Here is a 12724-nt window from a genome sequence, read left to right on the forward strand (position 1 = left end):
AATTTATATGGAAACAGTCACAAATTTGTTACAGTTGCATTTTAGAATATTCAAAAAATGGGTGGCAAAGCATCCCAAGCTTTACAAAATGCTCGAACTCGTGACTTAGATGCTGTATACCTCAGAAGTACTTTCGCATCATTTATCATTCATCAGTTCTCAACCGATCGATTCACAAATCATTCAAAAGATCCTCCAAAATTGTTTGAAAAGTAAATTGAATTGATTTTCGGATAAAAATTAGTTATCGGCTATGAACCGGTTCATTACCAATTCAAAACCAATTGGAATCGGTTCAGTTTTATTGGAAATTCCAAGACCTTTACAACGAGCCCAAAAATGACTCCATTCGCTTGATAAATTCGCTGTCTAGTGTCTTTTTAACCTTTGACGCTGAAAAGCTATTAATTTTCCCCTCAATAATTTCCATACCTGAGGAAGGAGGAAATAAGCCTGCGAAACGTCGTCGTAGGGAGAGTAAAGGAGAGAAAAGCTCAAAGGTAAATCTGTGTTTTAATTTTGCCATAATCCGATAGTGACCGAATTCTTAATTTAGAGCCCACATGTTTCAGACGCGGTGGATTATTCTTTGTTTATTTAAATAAATGTGACAAAAACATTAATCGAGTTATTTTAATAAAGTCTATACTATTGAGTATACTAAGCGCTGTACAAAATTTCAAGATTTTTTTCTGACTTTTGGAAAAATGGCCTGTAAATCAAAACAGAAAAGGTGTATCAAATACGCCGGCTCTCCCCTATTATATATTTATTGTATTTTACTAATTTCGGAGAAAAGAGAATCAGTTTTCGGAAAAATGCTATTTCATTGAATTTCTTGGAGATTTTTCTAATTATTTTTTCTTTGAAAAATAAGGCTCTTCAATATCGATTGTAGTCTTACTGGGTATACGAAGTCAGTTTTACGTAAAATTTTAAGATTGTGAAGAGTGATACTCAAATTTCACATTGGAAACGTTGCCAAAATAATTACCCTGTCTTTCTTCAATTTCCAAATACACATGGCTTTTTGGAGAAATAAAAATGTTTAGCTGTTTTATGAGCATTTAAAAAATGTAATTTCTGTATTCTCACACAATTTTAAATGTAGGAAGTTTGGGGATTTTCACTGGAATGTTAGAGGCCATAAATAGATCAAACGAGGGGACGATCGTGCGTAGGGTGTGAACAGTGGAGGAAGCGGTCCACATCTGTCCACAAATGAATTGTAGGATGTTTCAAGAATAGTAAGAAGTTTTTGGTAGTGTATATATTTTTTCAATACGAATATCCCCTCACTTTACATCCCAAGCACTATAGATATGTGTTTTCTCTTCTATTTGCATCGAAAAACACCCCCAAACATTTGGACCCCGGAAATGTGCGTCCTTGACACTGAAACCTATTGAAATGTCAGGATGGATGGGTGGAAAAAGTGAGTGGGTTACTGGTGCTAACATACCAAAGGATGGATGTGCAATTTAACAACCCTTACTCTGGGGATCAGTATATATGATTTTCCAACTGGCTGACAGGGTGCTTTTTAATTATTATCTGTAGCACCACATACAGAGTTCTTCAGGGATAATCCCATCATTATCACTCTGCTAACTGACACAAGTATGCGTCTATAATTAACAGCTGCGAAGTCTAATTAATTAATCGCCTCGTCTTATCACCGGTTTCCCGTGGGCCAAAAAGTGTTATTATTTATCCACACCTTCGGGTCTGACACCATCGTCAGGTGGTCGGGTTTTCCAATGGAAAAGAGAAGCGGCTTTTTGGTACGCATTATAAATTCATCCAATTTATATTTATATACAAGACAAATTTGTTGAGATTTTGCGAATTCTCCACGTTGCTTACACACTTTTGGCCCCAACTTGGTAGATGGTGTGGAAGGGTGTACAATTTCTGTTGGAGCTGGAGGAATCTTTGAGGATACGCCATGGCGCAAACTCCACGAAAATGCTGTGTTGGGGTAATACTGTGCCTTACACATGAAGTCAGCACTTCACATCCAGTTGGATGCTGTTCGCGATCCTGTTGAGGTGTTGCGTGTAAATTTCCGCCAGAATTTCTCATTGACTTACCCAATCGGAAATCGTGAGACAATGCGGTTGTCCACATAAACTCCAATCGATCCCAATAATTTTTGCGTCATTCTGACATCACTGTCTTTGGTTCAATGAACGAAAAGGTGTAACTTTAGTTGTTGAAATTGTCCGGTGAATTTGTGAAGAGTGAGGCGTGACAGTGATGACAAAGTGAGTCAATAATTCAAGTTGTGAATTATCACCTGAATTTGCTCCAACACCCAAGGACACTTTTTCCATCCCCAAGCTCAACGAGGTTGCCAGAGTACCCAAGGTATGTTCTCAACCTTCAGACATTGCAATATAAATGATGCGAAATCATGTAAGATTGTCCTCGTGGACAGTACATCATGAATAATTTTTTAACCACATTTTTTTTTTACAAAACCATCCCCATACCACCAAAAAATATTCTACTTGAGCTATCCCCTTCTAGGGAATTATTTAATAATGCATTCCATTGTCATAGTGTTGAATATTCGGAAAATTTTGTGATTTTCATGTTACCACGACGACTTTATATACGGTATAATAGGTAAAAAGCATTCTCCAGTAAAACTTTTTGGACAAACATCCCCATTTGTGCAATTATTCTCACAAACATTGAACAATGAATTTTGCCGGCGGAAATAGTTTTGGAGAATTGCATGAATTGTCCTCCAAAAAGCCACTGACCAGAGACACAGGCAGCATATTTTCCCACCAGTTTGGGGAAAATTGTTCTACGGGTATCCGATAAAATTGATGATTTATTAGTAAATGGTTTTGAATAAAATTATTTTTGAAACAACAAACATGAATTAGTTGTGAAGTATAGGATCCAATGGAAAACTATGGCACTGTATTTGTCATTTTACACCACCCACCCCTGAAAATATTTACTGCGCTTTTGTGACTTCTTCCAAACACAATTTCAACTTTTAATTGTTTTAGCAAATGAATATTTTAACAGCACTTCGATGTTAAACCAAAAATTTATGTAAAGCTAGTTTTGTTTTAATGGTTGCTAATGTCAACTATTACCTGTTTTGCAACTACGAACAGACAACAGCTGCTGCCCGATTGTGAAATTTGAAAACGATTTTCAAAAAACTTATTTCCTTTACTTTAAGTATTAAATTACTAACAAGATTATTATTTCGCGTCTAACCCTTTGAGGTTCATAATAAAATCACAAATTAGTAACTTTTGGCTATGATTTCCGTTAAATTTTGTTTTTATATCAAAATTCATATTTATATTAATTTATATTGTTCCTGGTATATTTAAAATTTAACACTGGAGAAACCAAACACAAGTTGTAATTATTTCGATTTTAAATTGGTTCAGGCAGTCTAATTTTGGCATCTGGCCTTTTCTGAAGTAATGATCAAACATAATGTACTTTAGAAGACTTACTGGTTTATTTTCCATTAACTTTTATTCAATCTGCTTATTTAATTGCAATTTTCTTCTCTATAAATTTTGAATTGTAAGAGATGAAGATAAAAAATTTTACAAATATTTTTTGTAATAACAGCAATAAGTTAAATTATGAAAGGTTGTAAAATCGTAACAGGATTTTTGACAAAAGCAAGTATAGGAATATAATAATAATGATGGTACAACGTTCCATAGAAGAACTAGGCCTTCCCACAAGGGGAGTTCGGGACATCCATTATTATTTTTTCTTATTGGTTGTCAGTCCCATGCCCGTGGAATCAAGTGCAGTGAAGCTCACTGGATGCAATTCGAACACATTTAACGCCAGAAAAATTCTTGGTGACCTAAAGGGGATTCGAACCCGGGGCACTTTCATCATAGAGCGAGTGCTCTTCCACTTGACCCATCGAGTACCCATCAGGAATATTATAACTATAATAATCTTCAATTTCTCACTGCTCCTCCTCTAATCTTATAAGAGAAACTCAACCTCGTAAATATAGGAAGTATAAGAGACTGGGGCATTTTCATGAAGCACAACTTTTTTATAATTGTTTTGTAGTTTAATTATTAAGACTTTTTGGTGTATTGATACAATTGAAACTGGACCTGAAACTGGAATTGAAATGAAACTGGACCTTACGATCATATAATTTAGCTCCACAAACCAGTTGTGAAGCTAAATTATATTGTTCTTAGGGCTCAGTTTCATTTAAATATTAGAATTAAAAAAAAATACCTGATTATTAAAGATTTTAGGGGAAATGCAGTACTTTTGAATTTGGAAAACTTTGAAATAGGGGTTTTCTTCTATTTTTGAATGGAATTGGACCTTACCATCGTATAATCTTGTTCCACTATCTAACTGTGAAGTTAAATTACTTTATGATAGAGATCAGTTCTATTTAAAAATTTAAGTTAAAATTCAAAAGTGTCCTAACTTAAAGGTGCCCCTCTTTCCCCTACAATCTTCTTTAGATCGAATGATTTTCTTTAGCTTACCTTAGTTTTTTTTATAAACCTGTTGAATAAATATTCAACTTGTTCTTGGATATCGGGTTATAAAAATGTTTAACTAAATTTCTAGATAATAAATAATTATAGTATATTTTACAAAAAATAACATAGTCTCAGTATCAGTAATTAATCTATGAAACCGTCTCATTCTCCCTAAAAACCCTATCGTTTTTCTTCAATACTAAAATACTATTGTATTTAATATAGCTTTGGTTCTGTTAACTATTTTAGAATTTTGTACTTGAAATGTTGTAAATGTCACAAAAAAATGTTAATATAAAATTATAACTTATTGCATTTTGTTTTATGTTGTAAGTTTTAAAGACTTTACTTACTTAGTGAATTTTACTGAGAATAGAAAATGTTACATTTATTCATTTATTGCATTTTCTAAAAAGAAAAAAAATAATGATTTATAAAACGCCGCCCATTTGCTAGAAATAAATCTTTGTGAGCACAACGACCAAAAGAAATCATAATTATTTTAAAAAAATACAATACTGCTTCATTTGTGCAGTGTCGTTACACCAAGAAAGTTTCATGGGAATAAAAAAAAACTTTAAAAACTTATGAATAAGAAACTTTGAAAGAAAATACGAGCTAAATGAATGACTTTTGCATAACTCATTAAAATCATTTTTAAGAATCAATGCAATCAAATGCAAAAACTTGTGAAAAAATTGTTTCTAGTTTAAAGCCTTGAAAGAGTATTTCTCTCTTTGAATTTTTCTACTCGCTATTTTCACTTGTTTGCTTGTTACCATTATTTCAAGATTTTAAGTTTCTAGAATAAAACTTTTTCTGAATAGTTCTGTGTTCTTTTGTTTTGTATATTTGATGAGGGAAAATTATATATTCTTTTGGATAAGTTATGTTCATCATGATTCGATTGTGTTATTTGGCGTTATATGTTAGGAGAAAATGAGTAAAATTGTATTTGGATTCTGATTTGAAGGTACCGGTTTTGAACCGGTAACTAATTTTAAAAATCAATATTATTACTCATAAATTATTTTGCGCAATCTTTTAAGTAATTTATGAAACTGTTTAAATCGGTTGTAAATGTAAACGGTAAATGTTGTGAAATTACTTCTGAAGTATACCATCTAAGTCAATATTTCAAGCAATTCTTAAACTATGGGCTGATAGCATGGTTTTCCATCCTTATTATTATTAGTTTATTAAAATGATCATATTCTAGCAATTAATTTAAAAGTTATGCCAATTATAAGAATACGACTCATCTTATTTTGGCTTTAGGGAATCGAAAGATGTAGTCTTTTCATTTAAAGCTATAAGTATAACAGTTTTATAACACTTGCTCATTATACATTTAATTCTCTTCACATTTATTATCGCCATAGTGATCGTTTAAATATATGTATTTTTTAACCACCTAACATTTAGAATTTAATCCATTGATAATAAGTTGGAATTGTACCGCAAAAATTGGTTCAAAGACATTAGGGATAAAATATGTTTTTACATTAAAAATTAAGTGTGATTATGTAAGAACAAGAAGTACAACTAATTTATGAAAATCTCATTAATTTTATTCGCATTATTAATGCAATTCAATTTAGACCAATTTTGCCAACCGAATATTCGTTTTAATAATAAATTGGATCATATTCGAAATATTGATTCAAAGACACAAAAAGTTATACCAAGGTAAGACACTATTATTAGATCCTGGGGAGATAATATGGGATCTAGATCTGAGTTCCCTAACTTGTAATTATTTGAAATTCTTTATTCTTGCTTTGTATTTAACCTTTGTTAAAAATTACAAATAGTTATATTACTGTTGTCCTTTCAAAAAAATCCTTTAAAAAAGATGCTTTTAAAAATACAAAGTTAGGTTTGTGAAGAATTTCAAGTGAAGCCTTACACCTTCGACTCCCTTGATTCGAAAAACTTATGTACAGTTCTAAAATGGATCTTAAAATGTTAAATTCAGGTTCTAACTAAATCATAATTTGATTGTCGATGGCACAAATGAAATATTTCTTGAGACGGATTAACAAAACCATTAACTTCATATTTCCAATGCTACGGAAAATAAGATTAGGACATTTAGCGTAAGGGCTATTACTCAGGTTCTTGTCTAGATTTAGCAGGTAAAAACAAACGAGCAGTAAAAAAATTCAAAATGGGCAGTAAAAAATTCGAAATGAGCAATACAATATCTAAATTATGATCAGTAAAAAACTTAAATCTTTACAAAAATTGGTTGCAGATAGAACGAAAAGCCCTTTATTTTCCCTTTGCTAAAATTTGAACGATAATATGGGTCCCGGTCAAAATTCCAAAAGCCAAAATCCCGAAAGCCAAAATCCCGAACGCCAAAATCCCGAAAGCCAAAATCCCGAATGGGCCAAAATCCCGAAAGCCAAAATCCCAAATTCTTAAAAGTGTCATAGCTACTCCCACGATTGCATCCGCGCCTTCTGGAGGCAAAGGGAAATCTTGGTGTCGTGGGAAATCATTCTGAACATTTTCCTCCATATAATTTCATCCCTTTCACGATTTTGAACATTCGGGATTTTGGCTTTCGGGATTTTGGCTTTCGGGATTTTGGCTGCCACCGGATAATATCACTGTTTCAAATTTTTTTGTTACTGCTAAATCTTAACCTTTTGCTGTTCATTTATACATCGCCGATTTAGCTTACAGGTGCGGAACGACTCAAGCTTCGATCAACTTATTTTTTTCAATATGTTTTTAATGAATTTGACCGATTTTATTATTACATTTTTCCAATAGCTAGTCCAATGCCTCATTTCTTGAAAAAGCCATGGATCAAATCCATTATGAACCTATGAAAAAATTAGTTTTCCGAAGCTTGAGTCATTCGAAGGTACCGAGCTTTCCCCTGTCCTACTTCTGACAACTTATTCTCAAACTTCTTTCTTTTGGAGTCTGACGGGGAACTTTATGCTCTTTGGAGAAAGCTTTGGAGAAAAAACAGATTCTTTTAATTTGAAAAGAGGAATACCCTTCTGACGAACACCGGAAGAATTGAGAGCATATTCTCAAACTTCTTCTGCATTTCCACAATTTAATCGGAAATCTTCAATGTTTAAAGATAACTCTCAGTCATAGTATCAAACTAATATTACTAGTTTCTTGATAACCTCCGAAAAGCACTTACATATTTCAATCATCATGGGAGGGACGCTCGATAAATTCCAAAAATAACGACATAACTTTGTAGTTAAGGCTAAGTAGGTCTTATGTGGGATTCCCACACCAAAGCTGCTAATTGTGACCAAAAAGGATTATCTATTTCATGGGAATTTAATACCACAAAATTCTCCAGTGATTTGAAATTTGAAAATAAGTCTCTTCTCTCAGCGTTCTATAGTACAAAACGTGATCAATTAATTACGTTTGGGGTAATTACACCTTCACATTTGCATGAAGGTGTCTTCAACTCCCCCATATCTCTCACTTCGAAGGACCGCAAAATTCAACATGGGAAAGCAGTAAAGCGGGAATGACTAAAGTATTAGGTACTTTTGGTACACGTTTTCGACCAAAAGTCCATGGGGAATATGGCAAAAGTTTCCAATTCGACCAATTTAACTTATTAAGCCGGGAATTGAATGAAAAACAATTTTTTTGCACTCTAAGTGGAGGTCATACCACGGACATAAATCTGTATTCATGTCTCGTAGTAAAGTTGCTTAATTTTTGTGCGTTTGCGTCACAATTTCTGTGAGATTGTTTATTGAAGAATTAATCTCTAGAGTCCCATCTAAATATAAAAGTCAACGTTCGAATTAATTTCTATGCTTGAAAGGAAACTTTGGTGGCACTTCTTGAGGCAAATAAAGTTAATTTTCAGTCATGAATTAACAAATTTGTAAATTTAATACACAGACAAAATGCTTGAACATTTCCTATAGAAATATTCTAACAGAATACTATGGTGGGCACGCCAAAAGAGTCAACATCAAATATCCTATTTGACAAGGTCATTAGTTAGAAAAATGATTTATACAAATATGACATGATTGAATAAGGTTGATGCTCAAGGAGACCTCATAAAAACAACCTTCATTAAATTTTATACCACCCCATTTGCCTTTGATGATGACAGTATTAAACCATCCAATGGATTCCACCTTGACCCAAACCACCAGCCCGTTCAACTTCATCAGAATTCACTTCATTTCCTCCCACAGACATGCTCGGAAATGATCACTTCTCTTTCTTTTTTTTTGCCCAACCAGCAAATATTTCAGACACAACAGCGGAAAAAAAATTGTCGTGAAACTTTGTCAATAAAAGGCTTGAAAGTTTCTGGTCGTTCCTCGCAAACGCCGATGTGGAATTAATAATAAATTTGCGAAAAGTAGGGATTTGACGAGGAGTCAGGGAGGTATCCTTGAATGGGGGAAAGTTTGAGCAATTCTCAAAATGTGGAACACACTTTATCACTGATATTGAATATCGAGAGGGTGGAACTATTAAAATTACTGCGCTGTTAATGTGAAGGCTTGCGGCCACCCCCTTTTATTCAAAAACTTTAACTTTTGTCTTTCTATACTAGAAAGTACCATTTTTAAGAAAGTTCAACTATTCCATTCACAAAATGGAAATTTATTCTACATTTGTGTCAAAGGACACAGGTGTTCCTTAAGAAAAGAAATGCATTTTTTTTAATAATATCTAAAACTTTAGCTTTACTTTTTGACGAAAATGTTCTAAATTCTCAAGAATGGGTATCTATATGGCAATGTGTATGGTTTTTTCTATTTATCGATTTCCCCAAAGAATATTTTATAATTGTCAATCAGGATTCTTTTTTAGTATAGCTTATTTTTTTATTTTCGTATATTAATTTCTAATTAATAAGAAATAGGACGGAGGAACGAATCAAGAATTATTTATTTTACAATTTTAATAAATTTATGACTAGCGCATGAAAATAATAGAGAAGTCTTTGGCAAAATATGACAAAACGGACATTTTAACATTTTCTTGAAAGACCTGAAGGATTTTTAGTACATTTTTGCAAAAAAAAATATACCATAGAAAAATATCTAGTTAAAATATTTTGACAGGAAATTCAAACCCCTATAATATTGTAGCAGAAAAGTTTCTCTGTCCTAACTAAAAATTTATTTTCAAATAATTTTCTAAAGTTGTTTTTGGCAAGAAGAGTCTTTTGAAGAAAAAAGAACACTCTTCTGTTTTTTTTTTAAGTGGATGAATAGACATTCTAGCCAAAAGAAGGTTCTGGAATATGACTTAAAATTAACACTTCTTAGGAATAGGAAAATGCTATTCAAGAAAGCTCTAGGGGAATATATTTCCAAGAAAAATATTTTACTATTATATGTATTAGGTGAGATTCTTAACAATCTCACCTACTATTTCTTGCATTTTCGAGTAAGATGAGCCTAAGTAAGCCTTATGGTGTCCATACACTAGAAGTAATTTTTCGTTATAAATTGCCTTTTTTTAATTAACGGTTCTGCATGCAATGATAGGGGAAATTTTCTTTAAATAAGCTTTAAAAAAGGCACCTAGTTCATAGATTTTTTTTCGAAAATAACTTAAATGAGTAGGTACAAGGCAACAGTTTTAAGTTGAATTTTGCTTCTCTGGGAATTTCATTCAATTATGAGAATTTAAGGTACTTCCGTAGTAGAAAGGTTAGAGTTGAAGGGACACCTATCTGACAGTGAACACTTGTTGTTTTATCAAAATATTGCAGTAATTTTATTTATTTATATTTATTTAATTTTATCATGATTATTATTAATCGTGTCGGAATACTTGTTGGAATGTAATCATGTTATATTGCTGCTGTTGTATCCCGTGTTGGAAGAATCCGCTAAGTCCATGCGTAGACCGTCCAGGAGCGCCTTCAAGCGACTCCAAGAAAGAAGAACAGTGGTAGATCGAGAATAGAATCATTAAAAAAAAAAACAGCTTCAAGCATTTCTGTTCTTCGACATTTATAACTGCAAAATAACTCCGCCCCATAGGAGAAAAGGGATAAAAACATCCTAGACTTTGCGAAGTGCTTTGAACTGATTCATAAATCACTAAAAAGATCCCACAAAATAGTTATAGGAGTAATAAAATTTATTTTCGGATAAACTTACTTAACGGTTCATTACCGGTTCACATCCTATTTGAACCGATTTATAAATTATTGAAAACTTTTAATTATTTTCTCAATTATTCAAAATTAGTTATCGGTTATGAAAATTAATTGTCGGTTTAGGCTTGTCAAGGATTCCAAAACTTTTCCAATGAGCCCAAACATGATACCATTCAGTTGAGTAATACGGGCTTCAGACCTGAGACTTAGCCATGTGGCTTAACTACTCTAATTTTTGAATAATCAAGATTTTTTGAAAAAAATTGACTTCGTATTGGATTATTAAGGACAAATGACCTATTACATTCTGAAAGAGCAATAAAATTGGTTGCTATTTAGGATTTTAAAGCCGTCGGGAACTAGGCTAAACCTCTAATCTGAAGACCGCATAATACGCTCTCTAGAGTCTTCTTAACTTTTGACATTGAAAATTCGTTATTAGGAATGATTCAACGGTATTTTTGAATAAGAACAAAATGTCCGCTTGGATACTCTCTTAAATATATTCAAAAATGAATAAAATCGCACATCGCGTTTTCGAGCAAACCCAAAAACATGGTTTTAGAGAGAAAGTAGTTGGGAATGTGGTGCACGTTAATGATCTCAAGATCGACTTATGATGGGGGGTGCGCCGAAATTCGTGTCTATCTATAATCGTTTGAGAACTGTTTGGGTGTGGTTTGGTTACGGCCAGACGCACAGACGAACAAATGGACAAATGGACAAACAGCGTGACGCCATTTTTAAGAAATAATCTGAAACGCGAAGATTTGTTGAGAAAAATGTTCTCTGCGGGGTAGAAGGTGGAAATTTTGGGGCGTTAAAAAATCGAGGTATTATATATATATATATATATATACTGCTCTCTCGATGGAGTTGGAGATGAAAAGTTGGATTATAAAGGCCCTAACAAGGAGGAGTCTAAATAAAACGTAAATACGACCTTACAGCAGACCTCATGCACGTTATCAGTAGGTGTTCCTTTCACCCTATTTTTCTGTAGAAGACAGTATAACGTCTTCAATATTAGATTTGAATAGTTTCAGTAATTGACCATGTACCATGTATAATAATTATACATCATAATCTTCGCGGTAAAGTATAAATTTTAATTTGAAAGTTTCAGTTGTGAAATAGTTTTTGTTTTTATCATCGTTTTTCTCGTCTTCGAGACACGGAGTCCTACAGAGGAATCAAGGATTCTGAATCATTCCGAGAATATTTTTGCAGCTATTTGCACACGGTTGTTATTCGTGCTTTTCTTATCCTATGTTCTCTCGTTTATTTATTTTTTCCATTAATATAACGAAAATACTCTATAAAGCTGGATACTACACTATACTTTTTCTTGCAACATCTTCTGCATATTTTATATTTGAACAAAAAGAACTTTGCAGAAAAAGTTTTGTTCTAATGAATTTGCTATCGCTGCTCTTTTTATGTAGTGCTGTAAATAAAAAAATATTGAAAAGAATTACAATTAACCATAAAACATTACTATTACTAAAAAGAAATATAAAAATACTCATAATATAATTTATGATTTATTTATCATAATAATAATTTTCATATTTCAATATTGAACTGAATTCTAGAAATAACTGAAAAAAACTAGGGGAAACTGGGGCACCACCAAATACGGGGTACCACCAAACATTGCGATTTTTTAATCGGATAATCGACTTCTAAGGACAAGACCTATAGGAATTTATAGGCACTATAGGGATGCTTGTCCACTGAAGAAATGGTTAACAAATAGAGAAGTAGTTAACAAATAAAAATTAGTGTTTGGTGGTGCCCCAGTTTCCCCTATATTTTTTCTGAATATTCTATATTTACTTTTTGAATTTCATTCTTCAATGTTTTGCATGTTATAAGCACAACTAGAGGTCAAACCGTTAAATATAACGATTTTTTTGAGTCCTTAGGTAACCCATACCCCCCATAAGTCGGGAATATTGAGAATAATAATGCTGGCATAACATTCCACGAAGGAACAAGACCTTCTCACAAGGGGATATCACACACGCATTATTATTTTTTTCTTATACGGGATAGGGTTGTCAGT

At 32.7% G+C, this 12724-nt stretch overlaps 1 protein-coding gene across 2 annotated transcripts in view; it reads left to right on the forward strand.

Moving 5' to 3' along the window:
* The first annotated feature begins 2020 nt into the window (after positions 1-2020).
* LOC129806463 (uncharacterized) overlaps positions 2021-12724 on the forward strand; it is a 103176-nt gene continuing 92472 nt past the window's right edge. The window contains exon 1 of one of the 2 annotated variants that reach the window (XM_055855081.1): positions 2021-2370. The gene's annotated coding sequence lies outside the window, so the exon portion shown is untranslated. The remainder of the gene's footprint in view (positions 2371-12724) is intronic. The other variant, XM_055855090.1, reaches the window with a different exon arrangement.

The sequence above is a fragment of the Phlebotomus papatasi genome, chromosome 1 (genome assembly GCF_024763615.1).
Source record: "Phlebotomus papatasi isolate M1 chromosome 1, Ppap_2.1, whole genome shotgun sequence".
Lineage (NCBI taxonomy): Eukaryota > Metazoa > Arthropoda > Insecta > Diptera > Psychodidae > Phlebotomus > Phlebotomus papatasi.